This window comes from Mastomys coucha, unplaced genomic scaffold (genome assembly GCF_008632895.1).
Source record: "Mastomys coucha isolate ucsf_1 unplaced genomic scaffold, UCSF_Mcou_1 pScaffold12, whole genome shotgun sequence".
NCBI lineage: Eukaryota > Metazoa > Chordata > Mammalia > Rodentia > Muridae > Mastomys > Mastomys coucha.
Window position 1 is genome coordinate 69,539,940 of NW_022196894.1, and position 21,908 is coordinate 69,561,847.

Here is a 21,908-nt window from a genome sequence, read left to right on the forward strand (position 1 = left end):
ATTGAAAAATACCAACAACTCTCAAACTATTTTAGGGAAATATGGTGAAAAAGTATTAAGGTGGGTAAGTGGTAATATGGAGAAAAACATAATCAAGGAATTATTCTTACTCTAGACATTTAATTTTATGGTCATAAGTTATTTAATTTTATGGAGGTAAATAAGGTACAAAAAAATGTCCAGAAAATGTGGTTGGTAGTTTCTAAGGCAAAATTAACAACAGAATCTATCACTACTGCATTCTAACTGATCCACCAGGAAACAGCAATTGAGAAATAAAGATGCCCACGGACAGAAGAGGACAGGCAAGAAAAGCTGAGGAATTCTTGAAATCTTTCCCAAATAAAAGAATCCTTCTAGACACAAATCACTGGATGCCAATCATTTATCTTTTATACACATTACTGAATATGATATTAACTTAGATCTAATGTTAATCTACAGTGGTATTCAAAAGAATATTCATTACAACAAAAAACATTTCGGATATAAAATACAGAAACTCAAATAACAATAATTGATTTTGAGGAGCTTAATTTTCAAAACAAAAGTGAACCTTAAAAAAGCGGGGGGAGGGAGAAGGGAAGGGAACAGGGTTTTTTTTTTTTCCTTTCTTTTTCTTTCTTTCAGAGGAAACTGAGAAAGGAAATACTATTTGACATATAAATAAAGAAAATATCCAATAAAAAAAAAGAAAAAAATAGTGGCATGAAAGCCAGCCTGGGCTACAAAAAAAAAAAAAAAAAATCGTGAAACCCATTGCTGGTGTACTTGAGGTCTCTGTGCAGGTAACCGTCCTGCAGGGAGTTCACGAATGCATGTGCAGAAGACACACTTCTGTAGGATCCCTTCCCCAACCTGATCCTTTCTGTTCCCTCATCGTCAATACTCCCTGAGCCTTAGGAACGTGGGCATGGGAATGCCTCCATTACAAGTGAGCACTCCACTCTCTCTGATTCTCTGAAGCTTTACTAGCTGTGAGCCTCCAGGTTAACCAGGTCCTTTACCCAAAGAAGACTCATGGTTCAGGGCTGACAGCGGCACCGATGCATGACTCTGTCTTTTAAGTGTTTAGAAAGCAGTTTGCTGCTATGTTGACTTACCAAAGTCGTGTTAGTAGGGTTTTCTATTACGGCCTATGACAAGCTGAGCTCTGTCATTGGTTAGTAGTGTTTTCTATGCAGTAACACACACCTGATAGCACAGTACTTTCCCTGGGAAGTGACAGCAAGAGGATCAGGCGTTCGGGGCCTTGGATACAGCACTGATTGAAGTCAGCCTGGGCTATGTGAGACCCCAACTCAAAATTTTAAAAAAAATAGAAAAAAAAGAAAGGGAGGAAGAAAGGAAGGGAGAAAAGAAAAAAAGGAAAAACTCATTAGATTGTAAAAAAAAGCTTAAAATATAACAAATGATAAAATGGTAGAGCTATGTGCATATGATTTTATACGATGAGAAATCATAAATCACTCCTCAGTTTAAAAATAACAGCGCCAAGTTTTCTCAGTCCACTAATTACGCTTGTAGCCTAACTTTTTGCCATGTATTTAATCACAAGTTTAGTTCCAAGCTCAAAGACATGGACTCTTGAAATCCTTTTGGTTTTCTTTCACTATCTTTAATCAAGACCCTGGAAACTACATTCATTCAATGAATATTTATTGACTGAATAATGCACAAAGCAGAATACAGTTAAAATTACAGTTTTATCACTGAGGTTATGTAATATGTATTTAAAACTGTAACCTTAAGCCTTTTCATTAAAAAGGTTTTTTAATTTGCTGTCCCCTAATTGCACAATAAAAGTAAACAGAAATATTATTTATAAACATATAAATTATAAATTATAAATAAACATATATTTAAACATTTGGAACATTAAAATAGCACCGTATTGAAGCAACGTGTAGGTCATCGAAACCCTACAGCACAATCTGAAGTATTCCTGAGAGAAACACTAAAATCAATAAGCAGTAATTTCACAATACATTAAAATGTTTCATTTCTATTTATGCAATATGACTATCTTTATCTTTATTCAATCTTAAAGTAAATAACTCTCCAAAGCAAATTCTATAATAAAACACATAATATAAAAATGTAAAAAATTAAACAATAGTAAAAATAATTACTTGATTATAAAATAGTTAATGTAATTGAGAAACTATGATATTTTCTAAATAAAAGTTACAGAAAGCAAGGAAAATTACAGGCATTTTATGAATCAGGGAAATGACTAAAACCTACTAAGTAATATTTGTTAAATAAAAATCAGAGCAGAGCAGAAAACCTGAAGAAATTTATCACCTGAGTGAAGCAAAGTATACAGAAATAGTACAGATTTCAATATGGGTCAGTATTTATATTTCAGGTTCCAATCAAGTAAACCTCATCAAAATACATGTCATAAACATGCATCATTTTTACCAAAGTTCATATAAATAGAATTTCATTATATTGTAGGAAAATACAGGCTTCTGTTATATTTTCAGGAACATAACAGGTCTCTAGCGTTATAGACACCATTCCCTCACTCTTTCTAGATGGATTTATGAATAATATAAGACCCAGAGGAAGCAGCAGATGGGAGTAGTGTGCGCAGAGAACCACAGCCAGAAGTTATGTGGACAGAGAGTCTAAATTGGAGTCTCAACTGAGTTCCTTCCCTCACAGAGATCAGAGCATCCTGTGAAGGAAGGGAAAAAAAGACTGGAGAACATCAGGAAAACATGGCCCACCAAATCAACTAAGCAAAGTTCATATGGGCTCACAGAGGCTGAAGAGGCAAAACCAGGCCTGCATGGGGCTGTAACAGATCTTCTACTACATGAGGTATGGTTGTTAGCTTGGTGTTTCTGTGGGACCCTTTACAGCAGTACTTTCTCAGATCTGCCAGCGATATAAATAATGACATAGAGGCTTTTAATATTTTAAAGCTTAGACCTTTTATCTAGGGCAGCTTTGTAGCCTAACTCAACTAATCCTGGCACTATGTCCTGCCCTGTGGCTAGCTCTACCTCTGCTCTGCTCTGCTCTTCTCTGGTCCATTCACATCCATGTCCCTCACAAATCTCCAAAGTCTTATTTCTTCTCCCAGCATCCTTCTTTCTAGAAAGTTCTACCCTCTGTTTCATGCCCATGCTCTGTTTCATTGGCCATCAGCTCTTTATTTCAGCCCATCAGATACAATTCTGTCTCCAGGATAGTAAGGGTGAATATTTACAAAATATAAGGCTGGTGGCAGGCTATAGCAATAACATCAAGATCCTGCCAGCATTTAGCTCTTTGCCAGGTACAGAATTAACCACTGAATATACAAAATGTACCCCAACAACTACCAACAGTAGGAATAGTTATGTTTCTGACTCTTTTGGTGCTCTTGGGACTCTCTTCCCCCTATTGCCTTGTCCAGCTTCAGTGTTAAGAGTTTTGCTCTGTCTTATTGTATCCTACTTTGTCCTCTTTGGGTGTAATCTCTTGGAGACCTGATGTTTTCTGAAGAAAACAGAAGGGTTTGAATCTGGAAGAGAAGGGAGGTGGTGGGGACCTGGGAAGGGTAGAGAAGGAGGAAACTATGATTGAAATGTATATATATATACCCACATGCTCCCCTGTTATATAATTATCAGACTATCAGATATGTTGCCGATTCTGGTTCTTCTTCCTATAAATTTACAGGTGAAAATGTGAAACTTTATAGAAATGAAAAAAGTTAAAAAAGAAGAATTAATAAAGAAGAAAATTAGACTTGGGTCAATATATTGAAACTTTAATCAGAAATTTTCTAACACCTTTTAATAAGTAATATAAATACTAACATTAGTCTTGCTCCAAAGTTTGAAAAAAGGGATTCAAAAGAGAACTCAGCACATCCTGCTCTTTCTATGAAACAGGATTCAATTCCCAGCACCTTGTAACTCCTGATCCAAGAGGATCTGATGCCTCTGGCTTCCAAGGGCACAACACTTGTGTGCACATACTTATATACACACAAGCACACACACACATGCACACACACACACACACACATGCACACACACGCACACACACAGACACACAGACGCATACCCGCAAATGGGAAGACATATAGATTGATGATTAAATGACAGAGTGGTATAGCTGGACCTTGAGGTAGATCAATTCCCATTCATCCTCATGTAGAACCACCACTCTGATTGTCTTCGTGCCTGTTACACTTTTCACTCCTATGAGCAATGTATGAGTGTCTCTTTTACTCCACAAAGCCTTCCCTTTTAATCCAGTGAAAATACATTCTTGTACATTTGATCAAATAGTGAAAGTTGTATAAGACCAGGTATTGGTAAAACATAAAGTAGAGAGTTCTCCTATGAGTGAAGAATAGAATCCAAGACATTACAATACTCTTAAGTACAGTGCAATGCAGTTACTTAAGGAATATGAGAAATGAATCTGATTTTACATTGAGAAGCCCCAGGAGCAGAATATCTCTCCCAGAGAACCACCATGTGTTTCCAGGAGAATAAAAACAGAAACAATTGACATAGTACACATCTGTTACTACTCCTTTTTAAAAGCCTATCTTTCTTTCTGCAATCATCTGATAATCCTTCAGCAGAGAAAAGATAGGGATCCCATGTATTTATTTAAACAATGGTCATAAAAACACAGTATTTTCTTTATAGCATGATAGTTTTTAAATAGACAGTAATCCATAGTAAAATTTCAAAGCACAATATAGTATTTCATGTTCACAACCTTCTGCAGTGTGATACTTTGGGAAGTGTTATTTTTTTTTCTATCACATATTCTTTGTAAGTATACAGAGTTGAAATAAAAGATGATAATTTCAGTTGGGCAATGGATTTCAAAATATGTTGCACTTAAAATGAAACCATTTGATACTTATTAATCAATATAATGTATAAAAAACAACAAAAACTCCATTTCGTTCTCTAATGCGTCAAATCCCCTTAACTGATCATAAGCTGACAAGATAGCATAGTGGATATAAGCTTGCTTCACAAGACTCAAGATCTCAGTTCAATGGTAGAAAAGGAGAAACTAAGTCAGAAAATTATCCACATATTCTATGCCAACTAAGTGTTCACTTTCAAATACACGACAATACTACAGAAGCTACAATTTCAATAGCATAGTAAATACATGGACTACAAACTACGAACTTGTCGCTCTGGGACGTTTGCTACATACAGAAGCTGAACGGACTTGTACTTCCTTCATCCCTTCCCAAACTGTCAGCTTCTCGGTGTTCAGGAAGCAAGGCTTAACTTCCAGAATACGAGTGCCTTCAGCAAATCAGTGTATCTGTTCTCGACAAATAAAATCAATTTTGTTTCATTCCACTTCTCTAGATTTCTGTGACTGTGGTATGAGGATGAATTTACAGATACCAGATCATCAATAAACACTTTGCTGCCCGTGAAGGCTGATGCTTCGCTTTGGCACCTGTGCATTTTCTTTGGTGTGCTGGATATAGTTCTGTTAGTATCTGCACCATATGCAGAATGGACAGGAGTTATAGAAGACCACTGTGCCACAAAGGTCAACAACATAAAGCTCTAGCAATGAGGGAAGAGGAAATTCCTTGATCACAAACATTCCAATTCCTTTAGCTTCGAATCCAAGGTCCAGTAGAAAAGCGCCCAGCTGTTCTGTAGGTGCTTAAGAAAACAGCTGAAGTCAGCTGTCACACACACGAATAGAAAAGCAATTTCCCAGGTAATCCACTCTCAAAGCACCCACACTTAAAGGTTCAAACTCTGCAGACACAGGGCCTCAAGCAGCAAAATATGACAACAACTTTGATTCTATTTTTGATAAAAAAAAAATAATAGCCTTTAAATGTGCACAAGTGTTATGAAAAGGTGAAAAACCTAATGGGTTCCACAGTATGGTCTGAAGCACTGTACACAGTAAATATGATATTTTGCTTACATAATGATAAGTTATTCCAGAATGATGTTTTGAATTATCGTCTTTGTGATGATTTCAAAACTAACTTCTAAACTGATGAGTTTGTGCAGCCATTCGAGGGGAGTGAATGGGACTCTGTACAATGCTTTCATGTTTTTCTCTCCTTGTACATTTGTGAGCCAACAAGTTGGACAACGTAGTTTGTGTGAGTTGACTACTATTTTCCAAATGATTTTGATTCTAAAGTCTGAAATTTGAGTTTATAGACATTTCCCATCTGATAGAGTAACTATATACCTAGGAATTCAAGTTTTTGAGAACTTAATATTTTAAAAACCAGTTCTAACTTTGCTGTTCTCTGGTACTTAGAAATTCCCTATTATGAGCCATTTGAAATAGTCTCAGGCTACAGGAGTAGTAAAAAAATTTTATATGCAAGCATTCAGTTAGTTTTGGACAGTGCGATGAAAGAGAATAGCAAGCCTCGGGAAGGTGTTGACTCTGTCACCACTATAATTTGCCCAAAATCCCTGCCAAAGTAGCTGTATTGATTCCCTTGAGTCTGTTTAACACCCTCGCCATTAAAACATTTATGCTCCATGTCAGCTCAGTACCATTGAACTAATGTAAGATAATGCTAAGCAGGCTCAAATGTAGGGTAGTTTTGATTCACTCTTAGTTTTACCATGAGGAAAAGATGCCATGAAATTATTTACATTAAAATGTCTAACCTTCCTAAAACAGTTTCTTTGCAACAAAATTAAATATGTGAAACACAGGAATGAGTGGAGTGTCCTTAAATCATCCTAAAATGGCATGATTAAGAAATGGATGTGGAGCAAGCTAGTAATAATCAGACATTGTGGTAGCCCTTTAGCAGGAAACATACAATGGAATAGCTCATCAGAGCAACTTTGTATTCTGAAAAACATCAGTGGCCAGGATAGCCAAGAACATCACAAAAGTATTGTTTGCTGCCAAAGAAATACCTATGGTAAATGGAGGCCTCATGAAAATCATCGAAGTCACTTCCCCATCAAAGTATTTCCAAGTAGAGAGACTGACACTAGTCTAAACGTAGTCTTAAACGTAGCTCAAGAGTTATGAAACTTCCATTAATTTTCAAAACCACCTTCTCAACGGAAAGCTATAGAAGCACATGTCCATGGCACAGAAATGCCAAAGCCTAAATGCAACCTTTCTGTGTGTTGCGAGACTACCATGATCCCTCTCCTCCTGTACAAGGCATGAAGATTTACAATATTGTAAATGTTTGACACAAAACTGTTCAAATACTTGTGCTTCTGTGGTAGTTATGGTTTCTACAGTTGGTTCTGAGATTAAACTTAACATTTACTTTCTTTTCTAAAATACTTATGTATTTATTGAAAGCACATATCTGTAGATTTTTACCCACAAGAAGATAACTACTCCAGTTATCAGTTGGTACCCAGACCAGACCAGCATTCAAGGAAGACTATAACTGAAATATTACAAGAAAAGAATATTGATATGTGTCTATTATGACCTTTAAATAAAGAGAAGTGTGACAAAATACTTGGAAAATTATCTTTAAATAAATAGACAATTTGTCCTATGTTATAAAAGTTATGTAATGCAAACCCAATAAGTCCAATGTTATTTATGTTTATTTTCCATAGTCATGTGTGTGTGTGTGTGTGTGTGTGTATCATAAAGTACTATGATAAATTTTGAGAAAGATAATTATTTTTGTTTCTTGAGAATTAGGCTTTTCAAACTGAATGTAAAATCACAGTGAAAGTCAAGTTATACATAACAATTAAAATAAATCAGAATATTTTTGGTAAGAATAGGTTAGTGTATGTATATGAATAAGCAAAACTTGTCTTATATGTGCATATATACATAACATGTTTATATAACTGCTGAGAATTATTTCTACCTGAAAAATACTTTAAACAGGCAACCTCATAAAGACCTCATAAATACCAGAATTAAACTTTGACACAAAACCAGAGAAATTTCCATGCTCTATCTTTGCCAAATATTCATTTCATTTTATTGCTTTGTAATATATTCTCAATTCATGTGCTAGGTGCCTTTGAAGGTACCTTGGTTTCCCTGGGATTGCACCTGTATTTTACACCAAGTCTTTTCCCTGACATTGATTATTAGAAAGTGCGTCAGTGACCTGGTCATTGCCAGCTCCATGCTTATGTTTACAAATATATGTACATGTGCGCAAATATCAAAGACACATTCTTCTAGGATCTTAATTAAAAATCTTCAAACTTTAAGGGATCATTCCTTTTCTCTTTGGCATCTGAAATCATGTATAACTTATTCAGAGGTCCCAAAACATTCAATTTTCTCCTCTTTTATTAATTTGATGAGCAGAGATACAGATACAATCATACATTGTGTCAGGATACTGATGGCAATGTATGTCATTAACAGTTCAAACCGAGAAACCTAAACAGCAATTCATACAGTTTTACCTAAATCCATCAAATTCATATTAAGATGCAATATAGCATCTCAAAGTAAAAACTGGTTCTTAGTAAATAATCAATCACTTGACTAGATAGACAAATGTGTCACAAGCACCAGGGTTGGTAAATTTGAGCGAGGTTGTAAATAAGTGATTCTTGGGACTTTCCCTAGCCCTGTTATTACTACTTCTCATGTGATCAGTCTGGAATGTATGTGTGCGTGTGTGTGTGTGTGTGTGTGTGTGTGTGTGTGTGTGTGTACGTGTGTGTGTGTGTGTGTGTGGTGTGTGTCTAAGACAGACAGATATACATACACAAAGAGTGAGAAGAGAGAGAGAGACAGAAAGAGAGAAAGAGAGAAACTTAGAGAGAGAGAGAAGAGGGGGACTAAGAGTTGTTATGCACGTAATATCACTCAGGAGATTCATAGAAATACTTAGAAAAATACTTAGACATTCTGTTTTGCATATAGAAAATAATACAAACAGTTTGAATTTACTTTAGCTGGTTGTAATATTTTTCAAATTTAAAAGTTTGAGAGCTCATATGTAACGTCTTTTCAAGTAAATTTATATTTCATAAAATAATTTGGAGAACTGATTAACACACGGAAAACTTTTGTCAATAAGCAATTAAATGTGAAACCAGGGGTGAACGTGAAGCCAGTAAAATGAACCATTATGTCTCTACTTTGCTACACAAGGGTCTAGTGTGAGCGAATTGGCAGTGCTGGTCTTTAATGTCATTTGGGATCATGCTTGGAAAACACCTGTAAAAGTTGTATCACAATTTAAGAATTAAGGACAGTGTCGGTGTATTTTACAATCACATTTGTGTAATGACATATATACATATATAATGGAAATGTCTACATGTAGAAAACTATGAAACACTTTCTATTTATTCTCAATCAAATGAGCCCTTACTCTCCTGTCAGCCTGAAAGAGACGGTTCTTTTCTTCCTATTAAAAACAATCTTGATGTATAGAAGACAAGCTTTATAGAGTGTGAGATGTGTGTTCATTTTTTTCAGTTTGTAAGGAACTCCAAGTATTCTGACAGTCCTCATGAGTAAATATATGTCAAATGTACCCTAGTCATGCATACTTAATCATTCAAGGAACAAAGTTAACAGGTCTCCAGAAATTGAGGGAATATGCTGTGCTAATATCAGTGGGAACCGTGTTCCGTGCTCCTGGGAAGGGAGATGCAAAGAGTTGTATACCAAGCTTGTGCTAAGTTGGGGTTTGAAAGTGGTCCACAGCTAAAGTGCTCAATACACAAGAGAAGAACTGTGTTTATTCTCACATTTTGACTTCAGTCCCTAACACAGACGTAAAAACTCAAGCATTACGGCAATTGGCTGTATTTCCAGGGCTGGAGAGGCAGAAACTCAGATATCTATGGAGCTCATTGACCAGAAAGTCCTATTCAATCAATAAACTCGACTCAGTGAGAGACTCTACAAAAATTAAAAAAGTACACAGAAAGAAAACACTGAATATTGAATTCTAACCTCCACATTTACACATGGATACACCAACAGAAGTGTGCATACTTCAGATGCACATGCACACACCAAACACATACATATATACACACAAACACATACACGAGAGAGAGAGAGTATGATGATGATGATGATGATGATGTACTTCTCATATTTATGAAAGTGTGATCCTAACTTAATATCTCTATAGAAGAGAGGAAAACTGAGAGAAAATAGAGTATTTAAGCAATAGAAGGGTTTAAATTTTTGTTCTAGATAGAACAGAAAGCCACAGTTGACTTAAAATAGAATTAAATTGTATAACCAATATTTATTATTATTATTATTATTATTATTATTATTATTTATTTTTATATGTTTTCTTTATTTACAATATCTCCTTTTGCAGGTTCCGCCCCAAAAGAAAAATCAAAAATAAGATAAAATAAGAAAAAATAAAATAAAATAAAACTAAAACAATCCCCTGTTCCCTCCCCCTGCTCACTACCCCACCTTCTCCTACTTCCTGGCCCTGGCATTCCCCTACATTGGGGCATAGAATCTTCACAGGGCCAAAGGCCTCTCCTCCCATTGATGATCAACTTGGCCATCCTCTGCTATACACATGCTGCTGGAGCCATAAGTCCCCCCATTTGTACTCTTTGGTTGGTGGTTGAGTCCTTGGAAGCTCTGTGGATACTAGTTAGCTCATACTGTTGTTTGTGCTAAGGGGCTGCAAATCCTTCAGCTCCTTGGGTCCTTTCTCTAGCTCCTTCATTGTGGACCTTGTAGTCAGTCTAATGGATGGCTGTGAGCCTCTACTTCTGTATTAGTCGGGAACTGTCAGAGCCTCACAGGAGACAGCTATGTCAGGCTTCTGTCAGCCAGCACTTACTTTCTGGCATCCACAATAGTGTCTGGATTTGATGATTGAATATGAGAAGGAATCCAAGGTGAAGCCGTCTCTGCATTGTCCTTCCATCAGTCTGTGCTCCATGTCTCTGCAACTCCTTCCATGGGTATTTTGTTCCCCCTTTTAAGAAGGAACGAAGTATCCACACTTTGGTCTTCCTTCTTCTTGAGTTGTTTGTGGTTTGTGGATTGTACTTTGTGTATTCTGATCTTCTAGGCTAATATCGCTTATCAGAGAATGCATACCATGTGTGTTCTTTTGTGATTGGGTTACCTCATTCAGGATGATATTCTCCAGGTCCATCCATTTCCCCAAGAATTTCATAAATTTGTGTTTTTAATAGCTGAGTAGTACTCCATTGTGTAGATGTACCACATTTTCTGTATCCATTCCTCTGTTGAAGGACATCTGGGTTGTTTCCAGTTTCTGGCTATTATAAATAAGACTTCTAAGACATAGTGGAGCATGTGTCCTTATTACATGTTGGAGCATCTTCTGGGTATATGCCCAGGAGTGGTATAGCTGGGACAACTGGTATTACTATGTCCAATTTCCAGAGGAACCGCCAAACTGATTTCCAGAATGGTTGTACCAGCTTGCAATTCCACCAGAAATGAAGGAATGTTCCTCTTTCTCCACAACCTTGCCAGCATCTTCTGTCACCTGAGTTTTTAATCCTAGCCATTCTGACTGGTGTGAGGTGGAATCTCAGGGTTGTTTTGATTTGCATTTCCCTGATGACTAAGGATGTTGAACATTTCTTTAGGTGCTTCTCAGCCATTTGGTGTTCGTCAGTTGAGAATTCTTTGTTTAGCTCTGTACTCCATTTTTTTTAAATTGGGTTATTTGTTTCTCAGGAGTCTAACTTCTTGAGTTCTTTGTATATATTGGATATTAGCCCTCTATCAGATATAGGATTGGTAAAGATCTTTTCCCAATTTGTTGGTTGCCATTTTATCCTATTGACAGTGTCTTTTGCCTTACAGAAGCTTTGAAATTTTATGAAGTCCCATTTGTTGATTCTTGATCTTAGAGCATAAGCTATTGGTGTTTTGTTCAGGAAATTGTTCCTTGTGCCTATGTGCTTGAGGCTCTTCCCCACTTTCTTTTCTATTATTTTGAGTGGAATTTTTAGTGTCACTTAAGTATACTATCATATCATCAGCAAATAGTGATAATTTGACTTCTTCCTTTCCAATTCGTATCCCTTTGATCTCCTTTTTTTTTGTCTAATTGTCTGGCTAGGACTTCAAGTACAATATTGAATAGGTAGGTAGAGAGTGGACAGCCTTGTCGAGTCCCTGATTTTAGTGGGATTGCTTCAAGTTTCTCTCCATTTAGTTTGATGTTGGCTACTGGTTTGCTATATATTACTTTTACTATGTTTAAGTATGGGCCTTGAATTCCTGATCTTTCCAAGACTTTTATCATGAAGGAATGTTGGATTTTGTCAAATGCTTTCTCAGCACCTAATGAGATGATCATATGTTTTTTTTCCTTTGAGTTTGTTTATATAGTGAATTATGTTGATGAATTTTTAAATATTGAACCATTCCTGCATCCCTGGGATGAAACCAACTTGATCATGATGGATGATCGTTTTGATGTGTTCTTGGATTCAGTTTGCAAGAATTTTATTAAGTATTTTTGCATTGATAAACATAAGGGAAATTGGTCTGAAGTTTTCTTTGTTTGTTAGGTCTTTATGTGGTTTAGGTATAAGAGTAATTGTGGCTTCACAAACTGAATTGGGTAGAGTAGTCTCTGTTTTTATTTTGTGGAATAGTTTGAGGAGTATTAGTATTAGGTCTTCTTTGTAGGTCTGATAAAACTCTGTACTAAACCCATCTGTTCCAGGGCTTTTTTTGGTTGGGAGACTATTAATGACTGTTTCTATTTCATTAGCAGATATGGGGCTGTTTCGATCGTTGATCTGATCTTGATTTAACTTTGGTACCTGGTATCTGTCTAGAAAATTGTCCATTTCCTCCAAGTTTTTCAGTTTTGTTGAGTATAGGCTTTTGTAGTAGGCTCTCATGTTTTTTTTTTTTTCTCAGTGTCTGTTGTTATGTCTCCCTTTTCATTTCTGATCTTGTTAATTAGGATAATGTCTCTGTGCCCTCTAGTTAGTTGGGCTAAGGGTTTATCTATTTTGTTGATTTTCTCAAAGAACCAGCTTCTGGTTTGGTTGATTCTTTGTACAGTTCTTTTTGTTTCTATTTGGTTGATTTCAGCCCTGAGTTTAATTATTTCCTGCCTTAAGCTTCTTTTGGGTGAATTTGCTTCTTTTTGTTCTAGAGCTTTCAGATGTGCTGTCAAATTGCTGGTATATGCTCTCTCCAGTTTCTTTTTGTAGGCACTTAAAGCTATGAGTTTTCCTCTTAGGCTGCTTTCACTGTGTCCCATATGTTTGGGTATGTTGTGGTTTCATTTTCATTAAACTCTAGAAAGTCTTTAATTTCTTTCTTTCTTTCTTCCTTGATCAAGTTATCATTGAGTAGTGTGTTGTTGAGCTTTCACGTAGGTGTAGGCATTCTATTTTTTATGCTGTTATTGAGGAGCAGCCTTAGTCCATGGTAATCTGATAGGATGCAAGAAATTATTTCAATCTTCTTGTATCTGTTGAGGCCTGATCTGTGATCAATTATATGGTCAGTTTTGGAGAAGGTACCATGAGGTGCCGAGAAGAAGGTATATCCTCCTGTTTGAGGATAAAAAGTTCTATAGATATCTGTTAAATCCATCTGTTTCATAACTTCTGTTAGTCTCACTGTGTCTTTGTTTAGTTTCTGTTTCCATGATCTGTCCATTGCAGAGAGTGGGGTATTGAAATCTCCCACTACTATTGTGTGCTGTGCAATGTGTGATTTGAGCTTTAGTAATGTTTCTTGTATGAATGTAGATGCCCTTGCATTTGGAGCATAGAGTTTCAGAATTGAAAGTTCCTCTTGGTAGATCACACCTTTGATGAATATGAAGTGTCCCTCCTTAACTTTTTTGATCAGAAATTTCTTTTCTGGTCCAGTCTATTTTGGGTTCTATAGGCTTCTTGTATGTTCATGAGCATCTCTTTCTTTAGGTTAGGGAAGTTTCTTCTATAATTTTGTTGAAGTTATTTATTGGCCCTTTAAGTTGGAGGTCTTCACCCTCTTCTATACCTATTATCCTTAGGTTTGGTCTTCTCATTATATCCTAGATTTCCTGGATGTTTTGGGTTGGGAGCTTTTTGCACTTTGAGTTTTCTTTGACTGTTGTGTCAATGTTTTCTATGGTATCTTCTGCATCTGAGATTCTCTCTTCTATCTCTTGTATTCTGTTGGTGATGCTTGCATCTATGGTTCCTGACTTCTTTCCTAGGATTTCTATGTCCAGAATTGTCTCTCTTTGTGATTTCTTAACTGTTTCTACTTCCATTTTTAGGTCCTGGATGGTTTTGTTCAGTTCCTTGACTTGTTTGGTTGTGCTTTCCTGTAATTCTTTAAGAGATTTTTGTGTTTCCTCTTTAAGGACTTCTACTTGTTTACTTGTGTTCTCCTGTAATTCTTTAAGGGATTTTTGTGATTCCTCTTTAAGGGCTTGAAACTGTTTACCTGTGTTCTCTGTATTTCTTTAAGGGAGTTGTTCATGCTCTTCTTAAATTCCTCTATTACCATTGTGAGATATGATTTTAGATCCAAATCTTGCTTTTTTGATGTTTTGGGATATCCAGGACTTGCTGTGGTGGGAGTACTAGGTTCTGATGAAGCCAATTAGTCTTGATTTCTGTTGATAAGATTCTTGTGTTTGCCTTTGGCCATCTGTTGATCTCTGGTGTTAGATGTTTTTTGCTTTCTTTGGCTGGACCTTGTTCCTCCTGTGGGTCTGCAAGCCTGTGTCAGCACTTCTGGGAGATCAGCTCTCCTCAGGTAAAGCCTGTGTGCAGTGGGCTGTGGATCAGCTGTTCCTCCTGTGTCCTGGGGTCAGAATAAACCCTAGAGACAGGCTCTCCACTTGCAGGAAAGGGGCAGAGAGGGCTGTGGATCTGCAGAACCTCCTCCTAGGTGAAGAGGGAGGTAGAAAGGATCCTGTGTCGGCTGCCCTGCCACCTCTGAGACCTGTGCCTCCTGGCTGGTCCCTCCTCTTCCCAGGTGAAGAGCTATTATTATTATTTATTTTATTTATTTACAGTCTTGCAGTTGCCCCCTCCTGGACCTCTCTCCTACAGTCCTCATCCCATTCTCTCCCCCTTTTGCCTCCAAGAGGGTGCTCCCTCCCATCAGAACTCCCCCTTCCCTAGGGCTTCAAGTCTCTCAAAGTTTGGGTGCATCTTCTCCCAGTGAGGCCAGACCAGGCAAAACTCTGCTATGTGTGGGCCAGCTTGTGTATGTTGCCTGGTTGAAAGCTCAGTTTCTGCAAGCTCCCAGGGATCCAGGTTAGTGGAGACTGCTGGTCTTCCAATAAGGTAGCCCTCCCCTCAATACTTCTCCTAACTTCTCCATAGGGATCCCCGATTTTAGTCCAATTGTTGAGTTGACATAAGCATTGGCATCTGTCTCAATCACTTGCTTTAGGGTCTCTAAGAGGATAGCCAATTTTTTTTTTGTTTATTTTATTTATTTACATTTCAAATGTTATCTCCCTTCCCAGTCTCCCCTCTACAAACCCCTTATCCTATTACCCCTTCCCCTGTTTCTGTGAGGATGCTTCCCCAACCACCTGCCCACTCCTGCCTCACTGCCCTAGCATTCCCCTATGCTGGGGATCATCATCTAGCCTTCACAGGACTAAGTGCCTCCCCTCCCACTGATGCCAGACAAGGCCATCTTCTGCTACATATGCAGCTGGAGCCATGTGTACTCTTTGGTTGGTAGTTTAGTTCCTGGGAGGTTTGGGTGGTCTGGTTGGTTGATATTGTTGTTCTTCCTATGGGGTTGAAAACCCCTTCAGCTCTTTCAGTCCTTTCTTTAACTCCTCCACTGGGGTCCCTGTGCTCAGTCTAATGGTTGGCTGAAAGCATCCATATCTGCATTGGTCAGGCTCTGGCAGAGCTTCTCAGGGAACAGCTATACTGAAGCTCCTGTCAGCATGCACTTCTTGGCATCAACAATGTCTGTGTTTGGTATCTACAGATGGGATGGATCCCTAGGTGGTGCAGTCTCTGGATGGTCTTTCCTTCAGGCTCTGTTCCACTATTTAAGAATGATTAATTTATTTATATACAAACTCACAGTACCCCCTCTTATTCTGTTATGCTGTCTTCTGTTAATCTTATGTTCGGAGTAATTCTGCACATAGCAACAGACATCTATTTCCCAATGTCCTCAGCGCATAAATGTCCAAGAATGTTTTAAAATATACTTGACTATAGTATTATTCATTTCAGTTATATATTAACGTTTTAAGTGTAATAATTGTGTAGCAAGGTGGGGAAAGTAGAGGTTTTTTCCAGGATAATAAAACCGGTATGACACAAATGCTTTTCCTCTTCAGAAATAAAAAGAATAGTTAAGCAACTAGGACACAATTCCATCACATTTTGTGACATGACTTTTTTTAAGGTTTGCTCTAGTCCAATCAGGAATTTGCGGGTGATGACTATTAACTAAAAGCTTAGATATCATAGAGATCAAATCAGTTTCTAGCTGCTGAATGCTAGTTGCTGAACTGTATATGATTATAAACATTCTGAACCAGTCAGTGTGTGTCAATAATGCTGACTATAATTCATGCAAATTTTTTATAAAAACCAAAATATTTTTTCTAGAACCTAAGGCCCAAAAGTTGAGTGGAATGATCTAAAAAACCATAATTACTAGGAGTTAGAAGGCATGGTATTTAACTGACCAGCCTTTTGTCAAATCGTCATCTGGCTGTGACTGACCAGACTTAACATTCTCTGAAAATTTTTAAATTTTCTTCTGATTCAATATTCAATGGAATCATTCAGGTTCACTCTACTTCAAATTTACTGTTTTCATGGGCTATGCTTAACTCTAGATGTGTTTTGATTTCTTCCCTTTGAGTTCTGATTGTTTATTTTGAGTTTATGATGGAATTAAACTTCGTTCCCTTGAGTAAGTGGAGATTTCTGGTTTAAGCTGATTGAGTTGTATTTGCATTTCTACCTTTGACACAATTCATTTATTCCTTCTGGCAGGCTACAGATTGTAAATATTTCAACCTCAAAATGGCTTGTTCAGCCTGCCTCTGTTTTTCCTGAAAGCATCACCTTATCATCATCTATGTCTTTAGCTATGGTGGCTTATCTTTTCCTCAATACTGTCAGATTACATAAAGTTCATGCATTTTCTTGACTTGCCCTCAGTTGACTCCAGCCCTTCTGCTTTTTCTCGTCATTAACCTCTGGCAGATCCAAACACTGATGCATTCCCTGTAGTCAGGTAAAATGATACCAGAATGATTTCATGTGCTGCTTTGAGAGATGTGTTCCCTAGAATATCCAGAGACTAAAAATATATGTAGCAGAGATAAGATGAACCATCTTGTTAACATCATATCACAAAGAATTTATAAACATTCTGCTATATTCCCCAGATCCACAAACCATCTACACAGGTTCTTTGTCTTTGTAAGTCAAGTATTCTAGAGCCTTGTTGTTAAACAAATTACCCTACACACTAATAAACTATTTAAATGCCCCACATAATTTGCATCTTTCATTGTACTCTACCATAAGAAATGTATACATGTGACAAATTTTAACTTTAAGGAAAGGCATTTTCTATATTTTATGTGAATTCGTGTGCAGATACCTGGCTAATGTTTGCTCGAGCAAATTTATACTAGCAACCTGGCAAGTCACTTCCTGTGCATTTGGATAGGCTTGGTAAATGTATACATACAGATAGGCACACATCTCTGAAGCATAAAAACATGGAAATCACCATATTCATACTTGGCTTTTGAAGACTAGATACACACATATATGATACTGGCTGTGAATTGTAAAAATATTTTAATGACTGGTGGCATTTCCTGTTTCTGTTCATTATTATTTTTGTACTATTGATACTTTGTGCCTGAGGACTGAGCCTAGAATAGTACATTGTTTACTAGAGACAACAATGAATAAATTAGAGTACCTCAGATAAGACACCAAAATGCCTGAAGATAGTTTTAAATACGACTGTTTTGACATCTATAAACTTCCAAAAAATCTTAATCTCTTCCCTGTTATGTTTCATGTCCAATATTTCTAAAGATTTCAATTGCTATTAAAAATAGGATGGTATAGGTCTTTGATATGTAATTTTGTGTTAATAATAAAATCCCATATACTTTTATGTTGATAATCAAATTCTATTAGTATTTATTATTTACAGAGTTATTTTTGTAATATAGGGCCTTACCATTTATCCCTGGCTAGACTTGAAATTGCTATGTATACTAGGCTGATATCGAGCTCACGGAAATCCAACAGCCTCTCTCTTCTGAGTGTGAGCATTAAAGGCGTGTGCCACCAAGCTAGCCATCTTTTCCTATTTAGATAGGAGCTAAGAAACTCACTGTCATTACATGAAACATGAAGTAAAAAAAATGTCTATGAGAACTAAAAGGAAGGGGGGCAAGAAAAAAGTGATAGAGGACTTGTGGGAGTTTGCTCAATGTATAGGATATCCTTGTGTGAAAATTAAATATTAAAGTCAAAATTCTAACAGTTAAAAAAAAGAAGAGAAAAGAAAAAGAAAAGAAAGTCACTATCTTACCCTTGGCAACTTCTCTGTTACTAGCAACTGGACAGACGGGAGGAAAGAGGTGATAATTGTCACAAAACAGATATGATGATGTCGAGCATGTCTACAGTACTGCCAGTGAAGTTCAGATTTTGTCCCCATTTAAGTGGTCAATATACTAATTTACCACTACACTACCATTTGATATTACCAATGGTACTACCAAAAGACATGGATACAAATCCATAATGTTGGATTCTCCAGTATAAATTCATTCTCCTAGTGTATGATCTGTTTGCATATTAAAGGACTGAGGGAGGGAAATAGACATGAACACAACTTGGAATACAATATTAGATTTTAGTGGATTTGATGTGGCAGGTAACTGAGAGTATAAATCATTATGAAGGGAAGTAGAGATGCCCATCTTACTTTGTAGAAGATCACTTTAGCATCCACATGTAGAATGCAATAATAAAAAATGCACTGACAGCAATGATGTTTATGCTACTGATTGAAACCATGTGGAAACCATCACTGCAGATTGCACAAATGAACATTGATGCTGATACTGGTTACTATACATAATGATTGTAATGGTCATAGTGTTTCCTGAAAACATTATGTTGAAAATATGAAAAATATAAAATGTGTTGAAAATATAAGGTATACCTCTTAACAATTAATATGAAATGACAGTCTTGAATGTGAACTGTCCCAAGCAAATAGGCAAGAAATATCATTCAAAATAATCAAGATGCCTTTAAAAGTTTTAACAATGTAGATGGGATTCAGTTTCAGTGATAAAAAAAAAAATGAAATGCAATTTGCTATTGTGAAATTTAAAGACATATTTGTTGGTATTCTTCATTAAGATAAAACACTTATCAGGCAGTTTGAAATAGGTTTGTATCTTTGGTGTTTTTTTTTTTAGTATAGAAAAGAGTTTATTTAGAACATGGGGAGGAGAGGTAATAGGCAGCAGAGGCAGAGAAACGCAGAGAGAAGGAGAGAGTAGAGAAGTGGGGGATGGTCATGACCACGTGGAGAGAGAAGGAAGGGAATGGGGAGAGAGGGGGAACAAGAGGGTAAGAGGTAAGGTGGAGAAGCAGGAGTAAGAGCTGTTTGGTGTTTTTTAAGTACAGGCATCCTTAGCCTTTATCAGTGTAGCTTCTATTTGCAGTGGAAAGTTGAAGCTTATAATTGGGCAAAATACCAGGAATATGGAGCTACAAATGGGAAGTCTATATGATCTCCTACAAGGTCCAAAAGAGTTGATGGAAAGAATGCAAGAGCTGGAGTGCGGGAAAACATTCTGTGAATAGGTATCATCTTGATATGGCATGGCTGCTGTACTCACAGACTTATTGCTTCTGTGGTTATGTACGCATCAACCACACAGGATATGCCCATGCACATGTCGTGGATGGATGAAGGACGCATGACGCCTCACCTGTCCCTGAGATAATATTGTCAGTTAATTATTTCAATGGAGGATGGGATGTTATTTTTCTTCAGTGCTATAGCAACTCATAAGTTGCTCAAGCAACAGTAAATAATCTTCCATCTACTTTACCAATACAAAACTAATCAACTCAATGTGTCATGCACACACACAAACACACACAAAAGGTGGGAGAAGAGACAAGAATAAATAGAGGTGAGATGAAAGAAATGCTTGGAAGAAGGACTTTCAGCCATAGATGGGAGCAGATAAGAGATGGTAGGTATGGAAATGACAAGAGTTCATTACATACATGTATGAAATTGTCAAAGCCTACAAGAATTTGTCTTTAAAAAGAAATCCACTATGGAGCAAGAGCTAAAAAGGAGCCACGGAGTTTGGTTGAATCAACAGTGGTCTTTGCAAGAGTGGTTACTGTAGGGTGAAGTGAGAAAGAGCAAATGTCAGACTGCACCAGGATTACAGAAGGCGGAGGGATTGGGTGACACCTGGGAGAGGAAAAACAACCCAGCAGCTTAGATTTTACCAGCTGAACACATTCATCCTCAGCATATTATAGCCAGGGTTTCACTGAAGCTTCAAACAGTGCCAAGAAAAGGCTTTCATTCCTCATCTTCAGGTTTTTCAGAGGGATGGAAATGGTTGAGCAATGTTTCGTCTTTGAACGCTGCTAGCAAAAACTCCAACCAGCTTTACACCATGCAGGTGGCTCAGACCTGCTCCTTGGTGGTTTCCTGCAGGGAACCTACTGCCGGGATCCTGACACTGCTCTTTACATTCTGAAAGTGGTGTATTTTCTCAGCCTTGAAAAACAACCATCAACAGTTTAAAATGCTGACTCAAAATTTCCACTATTCACTTGAGTTATTAAATAATCTTGGTCTCAACCATGGACAATTATTAAAATTAATATCCCCCAAATACCCACTCAGCCTTCACAGAATAGAAGCTACAGTGTTCTAAGCCAGGATTCTTGAACTTCGAATGTGCTGTATATGGTAGTCTCTGTGGCATTAGGAAAGCATATTAATTCCACTTATGATAAATGATAGCTGGAATAAGCATAAAGACAGGCCCAGTGTGGTAGCGATTTGAATTCTTGGAGCAAGGGGTCGGGGGAGAGCAGGAGTGATTTGTCATAGGTGAACTCTGAAAGGAAAGCAAAGAGACACCGCACATTTGGAAGAGAGGTGTGGATTAAGTTTCAAAGAGAAAGGAAGAGACCTTTGAGATTTCACTGACCAGACCAGGCCTGGTGCTGACAGCTGTGCCTGATTTGTGCCCTTGAAGAAGTCATTTCATTTTTCAAGGTCGCAGTAGTCTCATTTGTAAAATGAGCAGTGTGGGATAAGTGATCTCTAATGATTCTTCCAGTTAGGATGTTACTTTGGTAATGTTAAATATTTGCCTAGGTTGCTCATTGTCTCGTTTGATGATAGGCTATCTGCCTGTACACAACAGAGGTCCTTTTATTGTGTTCCAGGGAAATGACATGTGATATTAATTGGATAGCAAAATGACTTCCAGCATTTTAAGTATCGCATTAGGCTTTCAATTTAGTCATGGTATAGAAATGTCCTTTTGTATTTGATAACTTGAATGCAGTTTGTGTGTTCTTGGTTGCCAAAGATAAAGAGCCAAACTCTTTACAATGTGCTTCTCACCATTGATACAGCCCATTCGTGTGTTCTAGTGGCCACAGTGAATGTAGCACCCCAGTTCCTTTAACTTTAACAGGCTACAACTAGACTTCTGCCAGGAGAACATTAGGACAGAACTTGAAATATCTGGCATTAAAATACTTAACATTCAAATTATTAATTATTCTCTGAGAATCATTATCTTCTACAATGATTCTTCTAGTAGAACCCTGACACAGGGTTTTCTTTGGCCCAAATGATCTCTAAAGCATAACTGCCTACAGCAGAGCAATAAGAAACAGATCAGAACTGCTCACTTCAGCACTCAGTGGGCCTGT

General features: G+C 37.2%; 1 protein-coding gene across 6 annotated transcripts in view; it reads left to right on the plus strand.

Moving 5' to 3' along the window:
- Robo1 (roundabout guidance receptor 1) overlaps positions 1 to 21,908 on the plus strand; it is a 1,018,630-nt gene that overhangs the window by 280,242 nt on the left and 716,480 nt on the right. The gene's annotated exons all lie outside the window — the stretch shown is intronic.